Here is a 27,198-nt window from a genome sequence, read left to right as displayed (position 1 = left end):
ATTAAAAAAGCAACCTAAATCCCCTTGGTCTGCTTTAAGATAAAATAAACCTGAATTTCTTATCCAGAGAGATTTTTTTCCTTGTGATATAACTTGAGGGTATATTCTATTTCTTTGATTCTTTTGGTGTGTGTTCTTTATTATCTGATTAACTTTCAGGAGACTTTTTGAATAATTAGCACCTATTCAATTGCCCCTTAATTTAATTACACTTTGTGTAAGCTATTTGCATGTGGATATTTTTGCAGAATATATCAGTTACATAATATCTTTCTGTTGTTAGCTTCATATGGGGTAAAGCTGTTAATCTTAATATTTTACTAATAGAAAAAAGATTTGAGAGAAATAGGCAGAGAAGAACCCCATGAAATATTTCAGCATAAATTCTAAAGCTTGAAGCTTTGTCTGATTCCTAAGCTAGAGAAGTGGCAGTAGCACTGTTTAGTAAGTTCAGTGATTGAAAACAACGTAAATGGTCTTGATTTCTTAAAGGGCATGATTTTAAGCAAGTCCAGATATTTTAAGAATTGTTGTTCCTTAAATCTCTAAGTCATACATGGGAAGATTACTGATAAACTTTCCCTCAGCAGGCATTGGAATACTGCCACTGAAATTGAGGTTTGGGAACTGCTTTGCTTCAGGTTTCAGTTTGCCACTTACAGGCCGTGAGATCTTTGACAAGTTGGTTAATGCCTCAAGCCTCAGTGTCTTCATCTATAAAATCAGGAGATCACTGCTTTGCTAGGCAGAAATTCCTCATTTCTGTGCCTTTTCCACAGAAGGTGTGAGTGTTGATTTTCTTGGCCCTTTCACCTTAGGCCTCCAGGAGTGGGACAGGCTTCATGGGTTTCTATACATACTGAGTAGTGGGAAAGTTGAGGAGGCAAAGCCAGTTGTGAGAATTAAAAGTAATATATGATGAAAGTGAAGCCTTTAGCTTTGTCTGGGACCTCATAGTTGTCCAGTGAAAGGCAGCATCTATTACTACTTATTGCAGTTGAACATTCATCAGATTTTTAGATTATATATGTTATTTTTAGTGAGTCTTTTAGTCAATTGTCTTTCACCTGGAATTTTAACATTACAAAGAGTTATCTATCAGCTGAAACTTGAAGCCATATGACAGCTACCTAAATTTCCTAGTAGTACATGGACATTATATATATTTTACATTTTACAAAACATTTCTCACATCATATTACCATTTTAGTATATGATCAATACTAATTATGATCAGTTTCAACATTTGATTTTGCCTAAACTGATTATCTCTGGACATCACATAGGCCAAATTCTGAAAGTTCAAGAAAATGCTACTCACATGTACACACCCTTCCCATCTATAGATTGTTTCAGTAAAACACACACACTGCTTAGATAGTAATACTTAGAAATGTTGACACAGTTGTAGTAGTTTGTGCTATTGTGTAATAAAACTTGATTGGCATTGGGAATACTTCCTATAATTCCTTCTAATAGCTAAAATAAGGGTGAAAATGTAGTAAACAAAAATGACAGAAATATCTCATGATGTAGGTAACATGAGTAAAGTTTTAAAGTGTCAATGGAGAATGAAAAAAATTTGTGGGATGCCAAGAATTTAAAGATGCAGCTTTGAAATGAAAACATGTTTTAAACTAAATATATTAAGTGAAAGTTATCTAGAAGACAGTTGTTTAGTTGCTAAGTCATGTCTGACTCTCCTGCAACCCCATGGACTGTAGCTCGCTAGGTTCTTCTGTTCTTGGGATTTTCCAGGCAAGAAAACTGGAGTGGGTTGCCATTTCCTCCTCCAGGGGATCCTCCCAACCCAGGGACTGAAACCTCATCTCTTATGCTTCCTGCCTCCTGCATTGGCAGGTACCTTCTTTACCACTGAGCCACCAGGAAAGCCCCTAGAAGATGGTAGGATAAAAACTCAGTAGAGGTATGTGCTCTTAGAGTACATTGTATTGATAGTTAATCATCTCCATGATGGTTTTCATGTATTTCAAATATTTATCTGCCCATGAAGAGCATATGCAGGGCTTCCCAGGTGGCTCTAGTGGTGAAGAACCCACCTGCTAACGCAGGAGACTTAAGAGACTCAGGTTCGATTCCTTGGTTGGGAAGATCTCCTGGGGGACAGACGAGTCAGGAGAGGAGCCCATTGACTCTAATGCATTTCCACTATTGAGTTCTCCTCTGTGGGTAGTTTTAGTAGCCCTTGAGAAAGTCAGAATACCTCCTAATCTGGCTAATTGATTCTCTGATTTCTATAATCAGAGATTCATACCTTTTTGGTCTTATCAATACTTAGTGTTGTGCGAGTAGTTCAGACTTTAAGCAAGGTAACCTTGGCTTCAAAATACAGAACTGCCACACTGTGCAGCGCCAGTGGGTACCATAATGAGGTAGTTTACGTGCATAGTGCCTACGTAAACAAAAGGCATGGAAAGGGCCAATCTTCTACACACCTTCTTTCGAGTAGGTCAGATGCTGTTTTTGATTTTGACAGGTCATGTGAATAAAATTTTTCCATAGTGAGGACCATGTGCAAAAAGCCATTCTGTTCAGGGACACATTTGTGCCTGTCCCATGTAGGCTTTACTTAAGTCTCATATGTACACATAACAAAATTCATGTTAATTCAGACTCCACTAGATTGGAAGTTCTGGTAATGGTGATGAGAGCTAGAGTGGCTTCTCCCATCTTCTTTCCGCCACTCTGCTTTGGGAGGTCCTGGCCCTATACTCCTCTTCCTATCCAATATCCTGGTTGTAGGTCTCGCTGCCTCTGTTAACATGGTGATCAGCTAATGAAGCTTAAAATGGTTAATGAAGGAATAGATGTTATAAGTTTGACCTCTGTCATCACCCATAGGGCAAAAATGAGGAAAGGCTACTTTTCTCCACTAGATAAGCATCCCATTCCATTTCTGCTTTCTATTTGTGAATTTGGTGAGAACTTGCTGAGACTCTTGTAGAACTTCTGTTGTCCTTTAGCTTATTTACAGAACTGCTGTGATCTAAATCTGGGTCCTGGAGTCTTGCAATAAGTGGGGGTCGATTGGATTTTACTTTTAGAATGTTTATGATCTATTGAACAACTTATTAGCATCATAAAATTGCAAGTTTCTTCCATATTAAGAAGATTAATTTTTTTCAGACAGTTTTGGAAGAACTGTTTACATATGGACAAGATACTTACAGTGTGACACAAGCTTGTATTATTTAAATTGGTAGTCTAATTTAGCTGGTGTCTATAGTAGATTGTTATAACAACCTCTCAGTGAATCACACCTTTCTGCTCCACACCTGCTTTGTTAATATGATGTCATTGTTCTTGCCATCAAGAAATGGAGTCTCTTTCTCTACTCCCTTGAGTCTGATCTGGCTTTGTGACCTGCTTTGGCTGATAGGATGTGATAGAAGTGATATTTTAGACTTCTAAGCTCAGGTCTCGTAACTTCTGTTCCCATAGTAGGGGGACATAGCTGTTAAGGAGTCCAGGCTATCCTCCTGGAGAAAGAGGCTACATGGAGCAGCCCCAGCTGAGGACCAAGGCCACAGACAGTGAGTCAGGCAGTCTTGAATCCTGAAGTCCCAGCTGAGTCACTGCTCTGCCAAGTCCTTCAGTTAAAATGGTTGTTCTTTCAAGTCAGTATACTTTGAAGTGGTTAATATGCAGTAATAGATAACCAGTTGAACTACAAATCAAAACTATCATAGGGGCTTTTATAAAAAACAGATTCCTAGGTCCCATCTCCAGAGATCCTGATTTAAAACGTCTACTAAGGAGAGGGTTACCTCAAACCTCTGTAATGTGCTCATGCAACTTTAATTTGGGAAAATTTCATATCAATGGAGAAGCTGAAAAAATAGCACAGAAAGCACTCAACTACTCCTAAATCTACAGATTGTTAATATTTTACCTATTTGGTTCATCTATCATATTAGATAAAAGAATCTGTCTTATTCATCTTTTTTTTGCAGATGTCATTTATTTCATCTGAATACTTCAGCATTTATTGCCGAGGAAAAGAACACTTTCACGTGACCACATTATCATTCTCATATCTAAGAAAATTAACATCGATTCAATAAAACCACTTAATATAGTCTATATTCAAATTTTTTAAATTTGGAAATGTCCTTTATAGATTAAAAAAAAATCAATTGCCTACTCCTATCAAAGGAATTCCATTTCTTATATTCTGGAATATAACTCCTTTTGCCTTCTTAAAACTTCACTTCTTTGCATCATCAATTTTTGCCTTTGTACAGAATTGTTACTATCAGCAGATGAACACATGCCCTGTCATCTCCCTTTCCCTAACTTCTCATCTCCTCACTCCCCATCTCAGCTAAGGCCTCACCTCTAGGTTGCGTTTTACAACAAAATTTAAATCATTAAAGTTGCTGACACTAGCTGTTTGTGCTTCCTTTCATCTTATCTTTTCAAAACTGTTGTAGGTGCTCTGTCCTTTCACCTGCACAGAAAGTCTCTTTCTAAGGTTACCAAAAATTTTAATGATTTCAAATCCAGTGGTTACTTCTCTATCCTCACATTCCTTGACCTTTCAAATGTTTTCCCCATAGCAAACTATTCCTTAAAACGCTGTTCCTTTGGCTTTTGTGACATCACACCAGGTTTCCTTCTTATCTCTGTGGCTGCAACTTCATGGTCTTTTTTTTTTTTTTCCTGCTGATTTTTGTAACCTTTTCTGCCTGACCTCTAAGTGTGGGAGATCCTCAGGGATCTCTCATTCATTGACAGTCCCTCCCACTAACACCCTTGCTCCAAGCCCCATGATCTCATTCAGTCCTAGGCCCTTTGCATGCATATACTGAGAGGTTCCCCAGTTCATATCCAGCTCTGACCTCTCTTCTGACTTCATCTCATGTAACCAACTGCCTACTTGATACCTCTACTTCGATGTCTAAGGGGTGTCTCAAACCTAACATGCCCCCAAATATTTTTGATTCCCTCCCCTGCCTTACTTCTGCCCCAGGTCTTCCCCATCTCAGTTGGTTTATTTACCCAGCCCCTCAAGCAAAGCCCAAGAATAACCTTGCTCTATTTTCTTCACCCTGCACAGCTAACCCATTTGCAAGAACTTCCAACTCCACCCCTGAAAGGGACCCTAAGAATGCCTAACTTTTCTCACCTGGTCCAAATCACCTTCATTTCCAGTCTAGATCACTGAAAGACCTTTGATCTAGCCTATTTACTTTTTTACTCCCTAATCTATTTCCCCACAATCTGTTGTCACTTCTGCTGAAAACCTGCAAATTTTTTTCTTTACACTCAAAATTCCTACCTGGCCTGTAAGTCTTTGGTAACTTGACCCTGCTTCCCTGAATCTGCAGTTTCATCTTGTTCACCATGACAAAGCTGTCTTGGCCTTCTTTATGCTCCTTGAAAGTGCTCTATTTTCTTCACAGCACTTATCAATTCTAATAATACTCTTTCGTTGTAGCTTTCCATTTGTTCTCTAAGTTTAGAGGTTTGAATTCTTATGTGGGCACTGTTATGTCTTCAGTATTTAGAATGGTGTCTGGCACTTATTAGGTAGTAAATAATTATTGAAATGGTGGATGATACCAATATTAGAAACCTGGGACTCATCCTATGATTCTCTCATGCTCTGGCTTTCTACTACTAATCAGTAGCTGAGTTATGCAGATTTTTTACTCTTGATTTTTCCAAAATCTGTCTCCTCTTCCCTCATTCTACTACTACTTTCTTGGTTTATACATTAGTACCTATGTGGTTTCTAAGCCTCTGGTCAGGGACTGACACTGCATAGAACTTTTTTCTTCCTACAGGAGAAACCAATCAGCTATTCCTTGTGCTACTATGATATCCCCACTTCTGCAATAGGACCTCTAGGGCTTGGTCACACTTACCTTTTACTGTGTTCATCTCCTTTTACAGTATTGTAATCCCTCTGGATACAGGGACCACATCTTTCTGGTATTTTTTATTCCTGACACCTAGCACAGGGCCTGGCGTATAGTAAATATCCACTAAACGTTTGCAATGGTGCAGGAGCGCAGCCAAGAGGAGCTACCCTGTGCCTGAGGGCAGGGGCGGTGGCCGAGGGGAGCTACCCTGCTTCTGAGGTAAGGAGCAGTGGCCGCACTTTCCTGGAGAAGCCGTGAAGAGAGACCCCATGTCCAAGGTAAGAGAAACCCAAGTAAGATGGTAGACACTGAGAGAGGGGATCAGAGGGCAGACAGACTGAAACCACAATCACAGACAACTAGCCAATCTGATCACATGGACCACAGCCTTGTCTAACTCTGTGAAACTAAGCCATGCCTTGTGGGGCCACCTAAGATGGCCGGATCATGGTGGAGAGGTCTGACAGGATGTGGTCCACTGGAGAAGGGAATGGCAAACTACTTCAGTATTTTTGCCTTGAGAACCTCATGAACAGTATGAAAAGGCAAAGAGATAAGACACTGAAAGATGAACTCCCCAGGTCAGTAGGTGCCCAATATGTTACTGGAGTTCAGTGGAGAAATAACTCCAGAAGGAATGAAGGGATGGAGCCAAAGCAAAAACAACACCTAGTTGTGAATGGGACTGGTGATGGAAGCAGAGTTTGATGCTGTAAAGAGCAATATTGCACAGGAACCTGGAATGTTAGGTCCATGAATCAAGGCAAATTGGAAATGGTCAAACAGGAGATGACAAGAGTGAACATCTACATTCTAGGAATCAGTGACCTAACATGGATTGGAATGGGTGAATTTAACTCAGATGACCATTATATCTACTACTGTGGGCAGGGATACCTTAGAAGAAATGGAGTAGCCATCATAGTCAACAAGAGAGTCCAAAATGCAGTACTTGGATGCCATCTCAAAAACGACAGAATGATCTCTGTTCATTTCCAAGGCAAACCATTCAATATTATGGTAATCCAAGTCTATGCCCTACCAGCAACACTGAAGAAGCTGAAGTTGAACAGTTCTATGAAGACCTACAAGACTTTCTAGAACTAACACTGAAAAAAGATGTCCTTCTCATTATAGGGGACTGGAATGCAAAAGTAGGAAGTCAAGAAACACCTGGAGTAACAGGCAAATTTGGGCTTGGAGTAGAGAATGAAGCAGGGCAAAGGCTAATAGAGTTCTGCCAAGAGAACGCACTGGTCATAGCAAACACCCTCTTCCAACAACACAAGAGAAGACTACACGTGGACATCACCAGATGGTCAACACTGAAATCAGACTGATTATATTCTTTGCAGCCAAAGATGGAGAAGCTCTATACAGTCAGCACAAACAAGACTGGGAGCTGACTGTGGCTCAGATCATGGACTCCTTATTGCCAAATTCAGACTGAAATTGAAGAAAGTGGAGAAAAACACTAGACCATTCAGGTATGACCTAAATCAAATCCCTATGACTATACAGAGGAAGTGAGAAATAGATTTAAGGGACTAGATCTGATAGAGTGCCTGATGAACTATGGATGGTTTGTGACATTGTACAGGAGACAGGAATTGAGACCATCCCCACGAAAAAGAAATGCAAAAAAGCAAAATGGCTGTCTGAGAGGCCTTAAAATAGCTGTGAAAAGAAGGAAAGCGAAAAGCAAAAGAGAAAAGGAAAGATATAAGCATCTGAATGCAGAGTTCCAAAGAATAGCAAGGAGAGATAAGAAAGCCTTCCTCACTGATCAATGCAAAGAAATAGAAGAAAACAATAGAATGGGAAAAACTAGAGATCTCTTCAAAAAAAATTAGAGATACCAAGGGAACATTTCATGCAAAGATGGGCTCGATAAAGGAAAAAATGGTCTAGACCTAAAAGAAGCAGAAGATACTAAGAGGTGGCAAGAATACACGGAAGAACTGTACAAAAAAGATCTTCACCACCCAGTTAATCACCATGGTGTGATCATTCACCTAGAGCCAGACATCCTGGAATGTGAAGTCAAGTGGGCCTTAGGAAGCATCACTACGAACAAAGCTAGCGGAGGTGATGGAATTCCAGTTGAGCTATTTCAAATCCTGAAAGATGATGCTGTGAAAGTGCTGTACTCAATATGTCAGCAAATTTGGAAAACTCAGCAATGGCCACAGGACTGGAAAAGCTCAGTTTTCATTCTAATCCCAAAGAAAGGCAATGTCAAAGAATGCTCAAACTACCGCACAATTGCACTCATCTCACATGCTAGTAGAGTAATGCTTAAAATTCTCCAAGCCAGGCTTCAGCAATCTGTCAACCGTGAACTTCCAGATGTTCAACCTGGTTTTAGAAAAGGCAGATGAACCAGATATCAAATTGCCAACATCTGCTGGATAATTGAAAAAGCAAGAGAGTTCTAGAAATACATCTATTTCTGCTTTATGGACTATGCCAAAGCCTTTGACTGTGTGGATCACAATAACTGGAAAATTCTTAAAGAGATGGGAATACCAGACCACCTGACCTGCCTCTTGAGAAACCTGTATGCAGATCAGGAAGCAACAGTTAGAACTGGACATGGAACAACAGACTGGTTCCAAATAGGAAAAGGAGTCTGTTAAGGCCATATATTGTCACCCAGCTTATTTAACTTATATGCAGTGTACATCATGAGAAATGCTGGGCTGGAGGAAGCACAAGTTGGAATCAAGATTGCTGGGAGAAATATCAATAACCTCAGATATGCAGATGACACCACCCTTATGGCAGAAAGAGGAACCAAAGAGCCTCTTGATGAAAGTGAAAGAGGAGAGTGAAAAAGTTGGCTTCAAGCTCAACATTCAGAAACTAAGATCATAGCATCTGGTCCCATCACTTCATGGCACATAGATGGGGAAACAGTGGACACATTGGCTGACTTTATTTTTCTGGGCTCCAAAATCACTGCAGATGGTGATTGCAGCCATGAAATTAAAAGACACTTGCTCCTTGGTAGGAAAGTTATGACCAACCTAGACAGCATATTAAAAAGCAGAGACATTATTTTGCCAACAAATGTCCATCTAGTCAAGGCTATGGTTTTTCCAGTGGTCGTGTATGGATGTGAGAGTTGGACTATAAAGAAAGCTGAGTGCCAAAGAATTGAACTTTTGAACTGTGGTGTTGGAGAAGACTCTTGAGAGTCCCTTGGACTGCAAGGAGATCCAACCAGTCCATCCTAAGGGAGATCAAAAAAAAAAAAAAAAGGGAGATCAGTCCTGGGTGTTTTTTGTAAGGACTGATGTTAAAGCTGAAACTCCAATACTTTGGCCACCAGATGCGAAGAGCTGACTCATTGGAAAAGACCCTGATGCTGGGAAAGACTGAGGGCAGGAGTAGAAGGGGATGACAGAGGATGAGATGGTTGGATGGCATCACCAACTCGATGGACATGTGTTTGAGTGGACTTCAGGAACTGGTGATGGACAGGGAGGCCTGGCATGCTGCAATTCATGGGGTCGCAAAGAGTCAGACATGACTGAGTGACTAAACTGAACTGAAACGTTTGAAAGAAAATGAGTAAATGCAAATGGATGAGTCTGCCTAAATGGGGCCACTTGAAAAGAAGCTACAGTAAAATACCTAAAATTTAGATATATAGATAATGATGGTTAACTTGTAAATTTAAAATTTTATAATCAAATTCATCCATTGTAATTAAGCCTCAGTGAGTAATGATTGATAAACTTGTTTTTAGAATTACTGTGTTCTGCATTCCAGTATCTTCAGTTCTAACTCTTAATGTTTTTTTTAGATAATTTTATATGTGAAAATTAAAAAGGTATCATCTGCATTTTTTTCTTATAGAGATTATAAAATAACTTAGGGTAAAGAACCCCATGTTACATACAAGTTTAGAAAATATTTTTTTTTTCTTGCCCTTTGTATCTTTTAAATATACAGGGCTAACCTGGTGGCTCAGATGATAAAGAATCTGCCTGCAATGCAGGAGACCTGGGCTCAATCCCTGGGTCAGGAAGGTCCCTGGAGAAGGAAATGGCAACCCACTCTAGTATTCTTGCCTAGAGAATTCCATGGACAGAAGAACCTGGAGGACTATAGTCCATAGGGTTGCAAAGAGTCTGACACAACTGAGCGACTAAACACACACACACAAATACATTTCATATATATAAAATAATTTAGGAAAACTGTAAATAAAATCATTCACACATCCTAAGACCCTAATCTAACCATGGGTGACTTTTCATTCTTATTTTTGCTACAATACTCACTCCATGTGTATCTTTTGTTTTTTAAAATATTGAAATCATAATATATAAGTCCATATTGGTTACCAGGAACCTGTAACTTTGTACTATTTCCAGGCAATGAATATACAGTATATTTTGCATGTAATTTTCATCTCCTTCCATCAAGTGTAACAATATGTTGTATTTGCCATGGGCCTTTAAAGCTTCAATGTTGTGAAGAGCTCTGCATGAAATTTTAAAGAGACTGGACCTTTCATCTGCACAGCAGCAGGGTACCTTGCTATAGGGACAAGAAAGGGGAAGAGAGAGGGAACATTTCTGAAGCAATAGCAAAAAATAACAGCAGAAGCAATTATTTCATCAAAGGTTGATTTTTTTCTTTATTCCCCATATGTGTGTGTGTGTGTGTGTATATATATATATATTTTTTTTTTCAAATTTCTTAGCTGGAGATTGCTGTATTGCCTTCGTCTTCGTCTCCTGGTGTATGTTTAATTTGCAGGTTTCACATGGTCAAAATGGGCATAAATTCGTAAATGAAAACTATTTATTCTAGGAAGTAGTATTATTGATAACAGTATTTAAATACATCTGCACAAGATATGCAAGCTGGGAATGATGCAAAGAACTAAATTTGGCATTCACTAGGGTTCTTAGTGTGTTTGTCTGCTTGGGGATGTGAGTGATAAAGATATGTTTTCTTCTTGACTTCATTTTTTCTCTTTTTTCTCCCATAAACATTAGCATAAACTGACTGCCCTGGAAGGGTAAGAGACTTTTCTCTCCGTCTCTGTGGCTAATATTGACATACTTTTTATTTGGGCTGGGACTGGACATCCCTGGCTGTGAAGTGAATGAGTACTTAGAACTTACAGCAAGGATGTTATTTTACTGGCAGTGAGAAAAACCGAATGTAACCCGCCATTTCCTTTTACTGTGACCTTGAGATTGCATCAAAATGAAATGCCTGGGCTTTCCTGTGTATAGGACCTGAACTTCTCACTCAGACAAAGCTTGGTAGTCTTCCAGAGAGCTTTCTGCATTTTTGGAGGTGGAAGAATCATATTGCATTCCGGGTGTTAAACTTGGTAGTATTTTCTTTTCTGTTGTTTAGTCTTGGATGACTTGCTCTCACTTCTCTCTCTCTCCATTTTCATTCTCTTCTCTGAACTGTTGAGAGGGTTACTAAAATACTTACCTGAACTTTGAGGTTTCTGAAGGAAGCCCCATCTCCCCATATTACTTTCCTTTTTATTTCGTAACTAACTATAAGCTTAGTGGCTCAAAAAGAAAGCACATTTATTCTCTTCCAATTCTGGAAGTCAAAAGTCTAAAATGAGTCTCATGGAATTAAAGGTGTTGATGGAGCTATGTTCCCTCTGGAGGCTCCAGGGGGAGAATCTGTTTCCTTGTCTTTTACAGATTATAGGAAAAGACTACCTTCCTTGGCTCATGGCACCTTCTTCCATCTACAAGGTGCACCACTCCAGCTTGAGCTTCTATCACCCTATTTCTTTCTCTAGAGCCTTAATCACACATGAAAAGTTCTCATTAGCAGGTAAGGTAACATAGTCATAGGTTCCAGGAATTAAGGCATGGACATCTTTGTCAGGGGGAGGTATTACCCAGTTTATCACCCCTTCAACATTGAACTACTTACAATTTTTGTAATTCTTCTGTTGTTTCTTTCCTCTTCATCCCATCCTCACATGGCAATGATTGTGAAATTCTTAAATGTACAAGAGAAAAGTTTCGTTGACATCCTCTCCACAGTTGCTCTTAAGAGTCAAGCAGTGATTAGCTTCAGAGGAGTAAACTACTTTCTGAGATGACTCCCTAAGTATTTGAGAGTGTTTTCCCTGTATCTTTGAGAGGCCTGTAGACTATGAGGAAGCAGATTTTTAGGGTCCATTGCTTTAGGTTCAGCCTGATGCCTGGAGGTGCAAATGTTTGAATTCCAGCTACTCTATGCTTTCTCAGTGGGTGGTTATACTTCATCCTTATATTTGTGATAAACCTCTCTTCATTTTCTAATCAGTCCACATTCTGACCTGGTGCTTATACTTTTAGGAAGTAAAATTTAGTCATCTAAACTTCACCCTCTCTTTTCCATAGCACTTGGTATATATTTTTATTATAACTCCCATCTCTTAGTATTATAAGTCTGTGTCTCCTAAAAAATGGACGTGTTCGAGGGCAGAAATCCCACCTTACTTACCTTATTTCCTTCACTAAAATGGTGATTGGCACAGAGTAAGCAATTAGCATGTATTTTTCTGAACAAGTGAATTACTAAACAACTTTAAGTGGATCCCCATACCCTATAGACTGAAGCCCAAATCTCAGCAGATTATGAAATCTTTAGTTTCCCTTCTTCCCTCTTCATGTTCCCTATTTACTGTTCAATTCATGGCCTCCCTGTGTTGTACTGCTTTCTGTTCTCCAAATTACTTTTGATTTTATCTTCAAATCTTTGTTTCCAATGAGATAATATGTAAACTAACATTTGAGGAGATTTGATCTGAGCCTCAGTATAAAACACTTTACTGGTATTTAGTCCTTACAATACTCCAATGTAGTTTGTAGTTTACATCTTACATATAAAAATTCTGATGCTTGGAGAGATTACACAACTTCCCCTAGACCACATGGCTATTAAGGAGTAGCTCTGGGGTTTAACAGAGAAGGCAATGGCACCCCACTCCAGTACTCTTGCCCAGAAAAGCCCATGGACAGAGGAGCCTGGTAGGCTGTAGTCCATGGGGTCACTAAGATTCGGACACAACTGAGTGACTTCACTTTCACTTTTCACTTTCATGCATTGGAGAAGGAAATGGCAACCCACTCCAGTGTTCTTGCCTGGAGAATCCCAGGGACGGGGGAGCCTGGTGGGCTGCCGTCTGTGGGGTCGCACAGAGTCGGACATGACTGAAGTGACTTAGCAGCAGCAGCAGCAGCTGAGGTTTAAACTCAATAGCTGAAGTCTGGAGCCTATACTGATTATTCTCTCTGCCTCCTGAAGGGATTGCTTAACACTTTCCAGAGAACTTTGCATTCCTTTTGTGCCCAACATAGTGCTTAAAAAGCCTACATCTATTTAGGATTGAAGGTTGGGGTGAAGGTTTAATTATGATGGCTCCTTTATGGCTGTAAATCAAAAAGAGCACTGGTAGAGCCACTCTGGAGAACTTCTTGGAATCCATTACCAACCACATCTCAATCAGAGATAGCCACAAATGCCTGAGAATTAATTTCCAAAGAAACAGTAGTCATTACATGACTGAACCAAATATCAGCCATCCCTTCCTTCTACCTCACTGATGTCCAAGCCTTTTTTATTTAAAGCAGTGTAATCCATTCTTGAAAAAAATCTAATGTAGACCTCTAATATACAAAATAGGTAAAAGTGTACATGAATTTTCAAAATATTTGTGGGTCCTTCCAGAATTTTTACATAAATCTCTTTCTCAAGCTTAAGGACACAGCATCCTTCCCTGTAACTCCTTCTTGCACCCCGACTTACCCCAATTCTCTATGTGTTAATGCCAGGTCTGTGGGGAGAAGCCAGGTGGCCTAGGTTTATGATGGATTTGTGATATATATATTCTTCAGCAATGGATTGCGTCATTCACTTAGATTGAATTCACTTAGATTGTCATTCACTTAGATTGAACAGGCTTAAAATATCCAAAAAGAGTGGAAATATACCTGAAAGACCATAGAAGTTCCTAATAGAAAAGAAGCTCACTTAGGGCCCATGGAGGAGCTACTCATTCTCTAAAAGGCATTCTGGAGTGACATTGCCTTGGTGAATCCACAGTCTAGGCACTGGCTTTATGCTGGAAGACTGAGAAATTTCAGTTTGTTCATATAGTATGTGGCCCTGTTGGTGGAACCAATGTATCCCTGGACCAAGGTTCTTGTTGACTCTCTGAATAGGTATTATCACCATGTGCTTGTCTGAAACCTTTGTTCCCTGGCTAAGCTATACTTGTTTTACTTGACCTATTATATCCTTAGCTATATTAGCACATACAGCAAGAATATCATCCAGTGTTGCTGACTCTGAAGACTTTCTGCTTCTGTGACAGAAGAGGGGATACCATTCATGATAGTTAAAAACTTAGGTGTTGAATTAAACAGGGCTGAACTCAAATCCTTGGCACTACCATGTGCATATAGGCTATGTGATCCTTGCTAATTTCCTTAACCTCTCTAAGTTCATTTTCCCTTCAATAAAATAAAAACAACTGAGGGTTGTTGAAATTGAGTGAGATATGATGTGTGAAAGTCCCTGGTGGTTGGCCTAGGAGATTGCTTGGAGATTGGTAACTGCAAACTTTGTTACTATTTTAAGCAGCCTCTCATCTCTCTCCTCTGATCCTTTCTGTGTTGATTTTCAAGTTTAACTTTCTGCTTGTTTTTTCTTCATTCCAAATTCCAGGAGGATGCCCCACAATAGTCTTGAAATGCCAAACATGGTATCCCTGGCACAGCTAGCTGTTCAGTGTCTCCTCTCCTCTGCCACCGAGGAAATCATGCTCCAGGGGCACCCAATACCAGTCCTGGCTCTCATCTGTGTGCAGTGCTGACCATTCCATGGCTGTGAACCAGGATGTAAGTGGGGATTTCCTCTGTGAAGGAACAGCTGTTTCTTTGACTCCTTGATGGAATGAGTCTGGGCTCTGCCCCTTTCTCCTGATCAAGAATGTGTAGTATAAACAAATTGTATGCACATCACATATATCTGTGCTTGTGGGACATTCAAGTGATACATAAATATGTAAAAACTTACTATTTTCCTTCATTCTCTCAGCTGCACTCCCCCTGTTAACTGAGCATGGCTATTATTTTAGTGTATATCATTCTAGCCTTTTAAAAATATTATTCTAGCCTTTTTTCTGTGCAATTATATACTTAATAAAAAATGGTGTTACACTCTTCTTTGGCAACTTGCCTTTTAAATTTAACATTTCTTGATCTTTTCATGTCCGCATATACAAATCTATCACATTCTTCTAAATTTTTGCATAGTTTTCCGCAGATGGGTTAGTCAGTGTTTACCTGAGAGTACTGATAAATACTTAGTTTTTCAGTTTTTTTTATATTAAAAACAAGGCTTCAGTGAATATTTCTGGGTTAAAAGACATGTGCCCAATTAACATCCTAAAAGCCATGTCACACTACTGTGAAAGAAAGCCTATTTCTGTACACAGTGATCAATATTGGATTTTATTTAATCTTTAAAAATTTTAATAATCTGGGTAAAATCCTTATTTAAACATACTTTTTTCTGATTATATGTGAGACTAATCTTCTTTGCACGTTTTTCATTTGTACTTATGAATACTGTCAATGTATTTTTTTCAGTTTTATTGTGGGTTGTCTTTTTTTAAAATGGCTTTATTAGGAGCTCTTTGTATGCGATTGCTTTTCAGCTTTTTGTTGGATATACCATAACTATTTTCTCCTAGTTACCTTTTCAAAATGGCGTTCTTTGTATTTTTTACTATATATAGAAGTTTTAAATTTTATCTAGTTCTTGTTTTCTTACTGTGACATTTATGATATGTTGTATTTGTAAAGGGATATGAAGGTGTAAAATCAGTCTCCCTTGTGGTGAAACAGGCTAATATTAATCACACACCACAAGTTAGAAAAGCAAAGCAGAAACAATTTAAAGATCTGTTGTAAATTCCAGCTACTTTACTTTCTAATCAAATCAAGTATTTATGGAACACCTATGTGTTTTGTGTGTTAAATAATGAAAAATATAAACTACGGACTCTAGAGAGCATTTGTATGTGGCATACAAATATTTAGCTACACTTTGAGAAAACCATACAGCATTATTTAGTTTAAGTGCTAATTTTTTTTTCTACAGAAAGAAGTAATATCAGAAGTCAAAGGTCAACAGAGAACATACACTAGCACCTGTTAAAGGCCATGAGCATAGTAGAATACTTGAATTGAGGCTTAAAGCCTGGGAGAGATATAGTTATGAGGTTGTAGGATCTGTAGCTATTATCTATTTCTGCATAAAAGCCACCTCAAATCTTAATGGCTAAGAAAGTACCTCTTTAATTTAGCTCAATATTATATTGCAGGTTGACATTGTTGGTTGGGCTTAGTGGGCAGTTCATCTGATGTGGGCTAAACTTGACTAACCTTGGCTGGGCTCCTTATACATTGACAGTCAGCTGGCAGATTGCCAAGGCTGATTGATTTATGATCCACAGGATCACATCTGGGATCACACTCAAGACAACTGGGATGACTGGGGCCATTTCCCACATGGACTTGGAACCTCTAACAGGCTAGCCTGAGTTTATTTCCATGGTGGACACAGAAGTCCAAGAGTTTGAGAATGGAAGCTGGAATGTCTCTTGAGGCCTAGGCTCAGAATGAGTGTAGTGTCATTTATGTGTATTCTGATGGTCACAGCTACAAGACCAGCCAAGATTCAAGGGTTGTCTACCTCTTGTTGGAAGGTGCTGAAATAGTGTGACTCTTTTGTAGTCTACTCCAGGAGTCCAGTTCAGACTCACGTTTGCTGAGTGATTTAACCCTTGAAGTTAAGTGTGATGACCATGCTCAAAATCTTTGACAAAGCCTAGTAGAAATATCAATATAAATAGCAGCAAGGTAAAAGTCTGAATACAAATGACTTTTTCCTCAGCCAAATGTGTATTGACTTTAGGAAACCTTTTTTTCAACTTGTTTTAAATAGGTCAGTTAGGAACATGATGTCTGGATTGGTAGGCTGGCCATAGTGACGTGTGGTTATCTTGCTTTCCCACTCCTTTGAAAAAAAAGCAAAACATACTGAAAGGGTGAAGGAGATGTGGTGTTACTTCTGTTAAAAAATGCCGTGGTCATGAATGTAGAGCATTAAAAATGCTACACATGACAGTTCTCCAATTTAAAAGAGCCAGCTTCAAGTCTTGATTTCTTTATCTTTATTTTCAACTTAGTTGACTTTGCAGTTTCCGATTTCAGTGATTGGTGTAATTCCTCTTATCTTATTTTGGTTTTGTAGAAGCAGTTTTAGAAATTTTGTCAATTCTTGTTTTTACTATGTGGAGGTAAGGGGAGATGGCCAATAAGTCCTTTCTCTAATAAGCTTCTCTCCCTAAAGTGACCACAATAGCTTCTCAATCCAGACAGTTATATGTGAGGTTTAGACAGAGCCAGATAGACCTACTGGTTCATGTCTTTGTTTATAAAGTTATGGTTTCTGGATCAAACCTTTAACTCAGAATGAAACATGAGTAATGTCAGGGTGTAACATTAAAGGTGGAATACTAAAGATGATGCTTTATAAAAACTTAAGGTTATTTTTTGTTGTTCTCACTTCTTCCTTACTTAAGGACCAGATATACCTTAAGGTTGTTACATATTTATGCATAAAAATCCCAGTTTCCTTCTGATTCTTGTAAATGTACCAAATGATGCTAATTAAAATAAACACCCTGTTCAAAAGAGAAACAGTGTATTATAGTAGAGCTGTCTGAGAATGCTAGAGCCAGAGTCTTGTTTGAATTAGGAGGATGTCTGCTAAGTTAAGGCATCCTACAGAGATGTATAAGGTCAGAGCTTCCAGCAGTCCATACTGTCTTTATTGAGAGACGTATTTATATCTTCCAGACTAGTAATTAATCACTCAGTGGGGTTTTTTTGGGGGACATCATGCTCACAGAGAATCTTTTTGTGCTGCCAGGAACCACAAAGCATGGGCACAATTAAAATGCTGATTTAATTTATTATATTGAGGCATGGAACAGGAATGTTTAAATGATGTTGACAGGGCCAGAACTTCAGAACTACCCTTTTAAAAATAGAAAACAAATGCCTACCCTCTTAAATTAAATTATATTAATAACATGTTTCTCTAAGTTGCTTAGAAGCAAAATAAATCTCTTGACATTAATTAAAATTTAAAGATATTGTATCATTTGTTGTTAATGTGCAGTCTTTGTTAGGGGAAATATATTTCAAAGTGATCTATTTATGAAAATTAAATGGAGGAAAATTGCCTATTGAGCAAATGTCGTTTAATAAGGCTGCTTTTCTTAGAAATGTGGATTCTAAAGTAACAAATGTTTTTATATTCTAATAATGGTTTCTATTTTTGATCTTCTAAAAGTTGTCTTTGTTACTTGAATTTTGATATTTCCACACAGAACTTCATTGTCAGGGGGATTATAAACTCTAAAAACCAGGAAGGCTTTCATATATTTTGGGGGTATTGAGTAACATGCAATTGCAAAAAGAATTGACATGGTTAGGCACTTGGATCTCATTCAAAAGTCACGGCAGGACCAGAAGCCAAAGGGTCCCATTAGCAGCCTCTAACTAGCTTTCCTCTAATGAATACTGTGTTCTGTGTCTTTAAGCTACACTTTCCTGGTGCCACACAAGCTAGAAACTGCCATGAGATAATGGATAGATGTTGTCAGCAAGGGAGAGCTAATAGTCACCTCTGTGTGGACCTCACATGAAGATAATGTACTGAAAAGTTGCACATCTCTACTGTTATGGGGAAAAGGTGGTTTTTCACTCTGATGCAGGTTTATTTATTTATTTTTGTGGCATTGGTACAGATGCATTTAACTTGGGCTTAAAGTTCATTATAGAATAAAACTGTTAGAAAATGTTAAAATTATGTGTTCTTCAGTGAATGAAATAAACCATAAACTACGCACATTGCTCCTTATCATGCTATTGCCTTTTTTTTTTGTGGACTTGATAGTCCAATTACAGTATAGGAATTAGACAGCCCCTGTTGGTCTTGATAATTCTGGTGACAGGAGTGCAAATTGGATGGATGAAAGGGAGTAGTTGTTCTATGTGGGTTCCTCCACTGGTTAAAATTAAAGCCCTTACAGTGAAGTCAATATTTATTTTGTGACCACTTTCGTGGTGTAAGTTTTCTTCTGGGAAATATTCCTGTGTTTATGGAAAAACTCTTTGACTTATATGCTAAATAATAATTAACCATTTCTAACATTTTGTTTTCCCCCCACATCCGTTTAGCTACCAACTCCTGTGGCTTCTACTCTTTAAGGTCAGAATGTTTTGTTCCCTGCCCCTCCACAGGCTCCCAAACTGCCATCACTGCAAACGTTGGTTAACTGTCTCCTTTACTAGACTGTAAACTATTAGAGGGCTTGAATCACATCTTATTTGACTTGGGCACAGTGTCTGGCACATAATAGGTCTATATGTATTCCATGTATAAATGAAGGCTTTTATATAAACCATTTAATTCAGTCAGTCTCAACTGAGTGTGGGGGTGATTTTTGCCCCCCTCCCCACAGTGGACTTTTGGCAATGTCTGAAGACACTTCTGATTATTCTTACTGGAGTGTGTGTGTATACTACTGGTATCTGGAGGGTAGAGACCAGACATGTGGCTGAACATCTTACAGAGCACAGATTGGCAACAGGAAATATCGGGTCCAAAATGTCAGTAGTGCCAAGGTTGAGAAATCGTGTTCTAACTTAATTTTCAAAGTATCTCTCTCAGGTAGATGGACAGTTTCTTCACTCAAGATATGAGAAAACACACTTGGAGAGATTAAATGACCATTCCAAGTCCTCCCAGCGGAAGGTGGTGACAGGACCAGGAACTTAAACCTAGGCCCTTGATTCTACATGTCAGTAATAACTAAATTATTTCAGTTACTTAGATGAGCACTGTGATATTTCACTTTAATTATCTGGACATTTGCCTTAGATTTGAGCCTTGAAAATCTGTCCATGTACTGCTTGAGTGTAATATTAATCATTAGAAAATAAGGCAGAAAGTATTTGTATGCTTATATGAAAGGTATCTCTCCTGGAGATTCCTTTGGATCTTATATAAAAATTTTTTGAATTTTCTGGGCTTACTGAGAGTGGGTTTCTCTAGTGAAGTGACTCAATCTGTGCCTGGATCTTATTAACAGTTCTGAATGATTAGTAATACAAGAATATTTAATATGGTTAAACTTGAGACCTGAAACATCTGAGATGGCCATTAGATCTTTTGAGCTAATACCTGATTTAATTTTTCATGTAGTACCTACATACATTCTGGGGTTACAGAGAACACAGAAGCTGTAAGCACATGAATCTGTTTATCACCTGACTTGTAGCTCTGAAGTAAAACTAGGGTGTGTTTGTGCCTAGACCACTGTGCTTGCCTCTCTAGAAACAGCAGGAAAGATGGAATAGGAAAGATGCCGATAAGAGTAACTAATCGGTCTAAGGGGGAAAATAGTTGGACAAGAGATGGGAGCTCTAGTGTGCAAGGATATTTCCAGTATACAAGATTTTGAGGGAGAAACAGAGATATTTGAAACATATTCTCTCTCCTCAAGGAGTGTTCAGATAGTAGATGAGATGTATGTATGTACGTATGTATCAAAACGAACAGAATAAGGTAGCAGGAGGGTCAGATGATGGTAATAGCCGGGAACACAGAGACAAAGTATTTTATATTGGTGAGATCTGGGAAGGAATTAGCCTTCTTGGATGCAAAATACACATATTAATCCAAGTTGGAAAATGTAAGTTAAAAGCACTGGTTACAAAAAACATTTCATAGTAAGTTATTATAGATAATATTTTAATATTGTCAAAAGAAAAATAACTCTTTCCTGGAATTTCTGTACAATCTTTTTAATATCCAGATGTTCAAAAAGTAAATATCTTTATGAAAGATTTATTTGCCATTTAAAATTCTTTTTATACTATCAATTCTTCATGTTTGCAGTTTCTGAGTGAGTATTTCTGGGTTCTTTAGGGCACAATACCACATTGCAAGAGAATTATAAAAACCTTCTATATAATAATCCATGAAGCCACTTGAAGTAGAATTTGAAAACTGTTTAGAAGAACATAAAATACCCTTATTTCCATCCTATCTTTGAAAATCTGCATTGACATTGCATTTAAGCTTGTGGATTTCTAAAAGTTGGAATGGGTGGTTATTTAAGAACAGCTGAGTCAAAACAGCAGAAAGATAGTCTTAGAGGCAGATTCAGGTATACATTTTCAAAATTATGAAAAATATCCAGGACAGAAAATTATACTTTAGTTCATAGTAGAAAGGAAAGTGTCTGAGAATCATTCCATTAAGAGGCAGAAGTAAAACTGCTAATTGACAGTACTTGTTTTACCTTTTACCTTAATTCCAAATTTAGTATTTGACTGAACCATTTTGGCCACCAAAAATGGCAGTTTCAAAGTTAAAACTAACAGTGGCTAAATATGCTGGGAATTGTGGCTAAATATGCTGGAAATGGAGAATTCCAATTTTGAAATCAGCAGTTGAAGAAATATAGGAATATGTTAACAAAATACATTATTAATACATGATAACATCAATACATAAAAAATTGTGTCCCATTCAAGAATACCAACACTTGTGAAAGTTAGATTGATGGTATAAAAAAATTATACTGTCCATCTGATTCATGGCAGAGTACAAAGATAATTCATGTAAAAATTATAAAATTGAGAAGTCTTAAGAGAGACTAGAGGAAAAACAGGTAACTTGGTGATTTCATCCCCCAAATCTTATTAAAAATCTTTTCAGTTTAGCTTGTTTAAAATTCTTCATTAACAGGAATGTTTGAATGTATTACTCAAAAAGCAAAATTAAGCAGACCTCGAAGTGACATTATTTTACACTGAGATATTACACAAATTTTTTTTTAGCTCATGGAATATGGTAGCTGAAAGGATTAATTTTAAATTTCAGTCCAACATATGTAAATTGTAAATAGTAAAAACTATGCTTTCCAAATCATCTGAACACTTTTATTCAGATGAATAGAGGAACACACTTTTAAACAGGACTGGTGTCAGGTAGAACTGTGAAGTAGCCAAAGATTGTTCTCTGTTTGGTTCCAGACTCTTCTTTGTATGTTATTTCATGTCCACTTCTGTCAATACCTACTTTCAGAAAAAGAACTGATAAACTCATTCATAGAAGAGTGAAATGCCTGAGGTTCACTTTGTGAACGCTTTCTGAAAAGTTGGCAGGCTGAATATTCCATCTATTTAAACATTCTGCTAACCTATTAATTTTGGAATTCAGTTATTCGATTTAACGATTTTTTAAAATTTTCTGATTTCCTTTGAATATGCTGCTGCTGCTAAGTCACTTCAGTCGTGTCCGACTCTGTGCGACCGCATAGACAGAAGCTCACCAGGCTCCCCTGTCCTTGGGATTCTCCAGGCAAGAACACTGGAATGGGTTGCCATTTCCTTCTCCAACCCTTGAATATAATCCTAGTAAAAAATGACTTATGTATGTGGTATTACCATCTTCTTACTTGGGCTTTATATAAGATTTATTTTCAGAACTTTTAAGATAACTCTGTATAGAATCTGACTCCTGGGGCTGGAATTAGTACCTGGTATGTAGCTTATAAGGAAGGTTCTAAAAAGTCTGTGTGAACAAATGCAGTGCTTAGAAGAAAATAGGCCATGGACTAGGGAATAAAGTGATGGTAGAGGAATCAAGTAAAGAAGTAGACCAGGGAACCTCACATTTGACCATGGGCTGGGGCAGACCTGAGGCCAGAAAGGTGAAGCTGGGGCCAGCAGGGTACAAGCAGTGGAGAAGATGGATGGAGGTGAGGGTGAAGCTCAACTGAGGCCTCCAGATCTGCTTACTTGTGGGTCAACCTTCTTGGGCCTGGGACCTAGAAGAAATAGGGCTGAGTTGGACTTTTCCTAGATATTATAATCATATTAACCTTAGTAACCAAGCAATTTGTTATGTATCTGTTGTGTACAGAATATAAAACAGACATTACAGATGTTCTTTTGAAGAATCAGTGATCTATAGAGGAAAAACAAAGTGCATATAGGAAATTGTGGGTACGAAGACAATTCATTGGTGACTGTATTATTTAGATCCATGGCCTCATTTAGATAAACATAGAGCCACCTCACAAATGTTTATCTCATCCCTTATTCAGAAAAATAAAAAGAATATAAGATTTAAAAGTTTCATAAAATTAATTTTAAAATACTTTTTTATGTTTTAAGACTATGTCTTATAAGAAAAGTTCAGGGATACCATGCAAAAAAGTATGAAAGCAAGTTTGCTCTGAAGTTTTACTGAATATCAAGCACTTAATGAATACCCATGCTTTGTCCAATACTATGCAAAGGGATAAAGGTAAATATTAATAGAAGGGTAAGAGTTAGGCCTCCTTCCTTAACTTCTATGCTCAGATCAGAGAAAATTCTGAGGAAACATCAAATACACTCTGTTAGATGCCAAGATGAGTGTCATAGCTTATTTTGATGATATTAAATTATGTAAGTGATGGTACTTCAGATTTTCACTCAGCTTTCTTCTTCTAAATGTAATGTTTCTTTTTTCTCCATCTGTCTTCAATATTTTTTTTTTAGCAGTGTGACTATGTTGTGTCTTTTTTTTTTTTTTTTGGTAGCCTGTTTTTCCCTTTTTTAAAAAACAAATCCCGGTTGAGGTTCTTTGGGATTCTTGGATATGTGGTTTGTTGGTTTTCATTAATTTTGGAAAATTTTCTCTTCAAACATTTCTTTCTATCTCTTCATTCTGACTTCAATTCCATATATGTTAGGCCATTTAATATTATCCTATAGCTCTGTTTTTTTTTCTATTTTTTAACTTCTTATTTTCCTTCTTTGCATGTGTATTTGTGTTTTAGTTTGGACACTTTTTATTGATCCATCTTTAGATTCATTGTGTCCTGTCTGTTAATGAGTCCATCAAAGGAATCCTTCATTTCTAATACTATTTTTTTTTTTTTTTACTTAGAGCATTTCCATTTGAGCCCTTTTGTAGTTTGCATCTTTGCTGATGCAAACTACATGTGTGTTTGTTCAAATATGTTCATCTTTTCCTCTAGATCCTTTAATATTCTAATCATCACTTTATTTTAAAGTCCCTGATTGATAGTTTCAATATCTAAGTCATCTCTGTGTTTACTCTTGTAAGTTGGTTATTTAACAGTGATCTGCCTTATTATTTTTTAATGTCTTTTACTTTTTATTGAATTCTGGACACAATGTATAGAAGAATTGAAGAGACTGAGTTAAGTAGTATTTTTGCCGGGTGATAGACATGCCTTCTTTTTTTTCATGCCAATAGTGTGGAGGTTGCATGGATCTATTCAGAAGTTGTGCCAGATTAGGGCTTTCTTGTTGTTATGGTTAACTTCAGTTCTTCACTGGCTTTGGATTACCCCAATGGTGGCTGGTTAAACACCTTGTGCTTAGAGTGGGGCCTAGGAGTGCCCAGAGGTTTTTCCTCAATGTTCCCATTCTACCCTGTCTACCTGAGCTATAGAGGGGTGTCACTTTTTGCTTTGTAGGTTGGTTTTGGGCTCTTGGTAGGCACAGGGAGTTCTCTGTTGTGTTGGTCCAGCCTCAGTCTTGAGAAGCTGCTGTATGTCTCGGCTTTGGGGTTAAGGTTTTCTCAGCATTCCTTCCTCTCTTCCCAAGGCAGCCAAACTCTGCCTTGAGTATGTGGTTGGTCTTAGGTAAGAGAGAATTTGTCTCTCACCTAGCAGAAGCTGATCTCTGCTTGACATCAGTCCAGAATCCTGGAAGATCTCCTGCCTCACTTCTGCTTCTGTCCCTTCCTCATAAGCAGTGCATGGTTGCTGAGGGCAACTGGGTTTGTTGTCCTCCCTTTCATCTCTTTGTGTAAGTATTATAATACTAAGACAAAATTTGAGGATTGCTAGAAAGCACTAAGATGCTCAGAGGAGATATCACCATCCTTTTCTCCTTTGCAATAGTTAGATAGTTGAAATAGTTGAAGTGATATTAATAGTGTTAACCTTGAACTTCCTGAAGTTGTTTCTGAATCCCAAGTCCTTTCACCTTTGAGTTTTAGTCAGCACCCCTCTCTCCACCTTCCTTCTTCAGAGTAATGGAATAGGAGGATAGAGGCTGCACGTCTTCTACTGCAAGCTGGGAAAGACTAGAAGCTGGGTGAGCAAGGTAGGGGTTGGAGGGAGCTGTAGCAGCAAGTGTAAAAGCACCTGTGTGGGGGGGAAGGGACCATTTAGAAGTAAAGAACAAAACAAGAGAAAAAGAGAAAGTTAAACTTTTAAAGTGTTATTTATTTTTATAGTGCCTGTGTTACAGATCAAAATCAGGCCTGATCTTTATCAGGATCCATTTTTTCCCTAAAGTTTTAAAATTTAAATTATAAATACTTTTATAATCAGCACTAATATTAATGTAAATAGGTATGTAAGGCCACAGTGGAAAAATATATTGAAAAGTTCAAACAGATTTTTGAAGCTGTATGGACAAGGAAACGTACTATGCTATCTGTGAAATGTCTGTCTTTCTCTCTTTAAAGCATTTATTATACATTCTATTCATATATCCCTCCAAAGTAAGATTATATTGTGTTTCAGAACTAGAGTTTTTTTTTTTCTCGATGTGAATATATGGAAAGGACTTTATTGTATTTCTCTAAATGTAAGATGCACATATTTTTTCACATTTTAATGTCTCCAAAATGGGGAGGTATTTTACCACTGATGGACTGTCATGATAACCTAAGTGGCATGATTTTTTTCTTGGTAAATAAGATAGTATGTTTTATGATTAATGACATCTTAAATATGAGGAAATGTGATAAACTATTTTACAGATGAAGAAGCTAATAACCATTTGACTTTTGGGGTTGTGATCCACCTGCTTGTGTTTGAGATATTTAAAACCTTAAATTTGAATTTTTAAAAAATAAATTATATTAACTTTTAGCTATGGTATAAAATAAAATGCCTTTCTTCCTACAGATTTAAATGATTTTTATTTTATTTCCTCTGCTTTTCAGTTTATTCACAATCTCTGTAGAAATTTAACCACTCTGTTTTCACTCCTATTTTCAGAGCAACTGGTCTGTATTTTATGTTCATAAAAGGATCTTCCAATAGTGTGTGTGCACATGTGCTTCATTGCTCAGTTCAATGTTACATACTCATGGAGAAATTAGACTAAAGTGCTTAATTTCTCTTGTTTCTTTGAAGGGGATACATGTCCAGAGGACAATATTTTAATGTAATTACTATGTAAATGGTGGCAGAAAAAATCTCTTGAGTTTTTAAATTCAAGCTTTGTCAGGTAGATCATGGTTTGTTGTCTTTGACTCATAGGAATCCAGTTGTCTTGATTACAGTGACTGGATATCAAAAGATGACTAAATGAAATGAATGACTTGTGCAATAATAACTTTAAAAACCTTTAAGTTATCCATAACTGTTAGATTTAATTAAGGGCAGAGAATCTTAGTTACACCTTAACATCAAAAAGTACAGTCAAGTTTTTAATAGCTTTGTTCATTGTCTGTATTGGGTCATATATGTATATAGCTTATGGGTTAGATAATTTGAGAAAGTAACTATTTTTTCTCACTATCAACATAGTTAAAACTCTTAGAAGAGTTGTCACTTTCACATAGGAAAATATGGTGATATAAAGAAAACTGTTTCCTTTCCTAATTTGACTTAAAGCATTTTGTTTGATTTTGTGGCTTCTCTTAGACCCAAATCTCAATCATCCCCCCTTACATATTCATTCCTCACTCCAATAACACACAACTTCTTTAACCCTTGAATTCTGAATAAACACATGTGGAAGAACAATAAGATAGAATTCTGATAAAACAAATTAAGCATCATCAAACCAGAGTTTTGGCATGTGTTTTGGAACAACTACAGGGAGCCATAATGTGCCCTCTAATCAAGCCAGTCGGTCTCATTTGGGAGTTATCACTGAGGAGATACTAAAGAACTGTACAAAGGCTCTTTTAAGTGTTTGAGAGAATTCATCTAGACCCATTTGTACTGAATCAAGGATAAAAACAACTCAAGTTAATATTGATGATATTTTAACACATTGAAAAGAGAAAAAGAGGTAAAAATGAACTCTACCAAATGAATGTAATTTAAATGAAATGCTTCTCAAGAAGCAATGTGATTGGCTGGACTTAGGAGATAAATGTTTGATAAGTTGTGGACTTAGGTCTG

Source organism: Oryx dammah, unplaced genomic scaffold (assembly GCF_014754425.2).
Source record: "Oryx dammah isolate SB20612 unplaced genomic scaffold, SCBI_Odam_1.1 HiC_scaffold_13, whole genome shotgun sequence".
Classification (NCBI taxonomy): Eukaryota; Metazoa; Chordata; class Mammalia; order Artiodactyla; family Bovidae; genus Oryx; species Oryx dammah.
Note: the sequence above shows the minus strand (reverse complement) of the source record.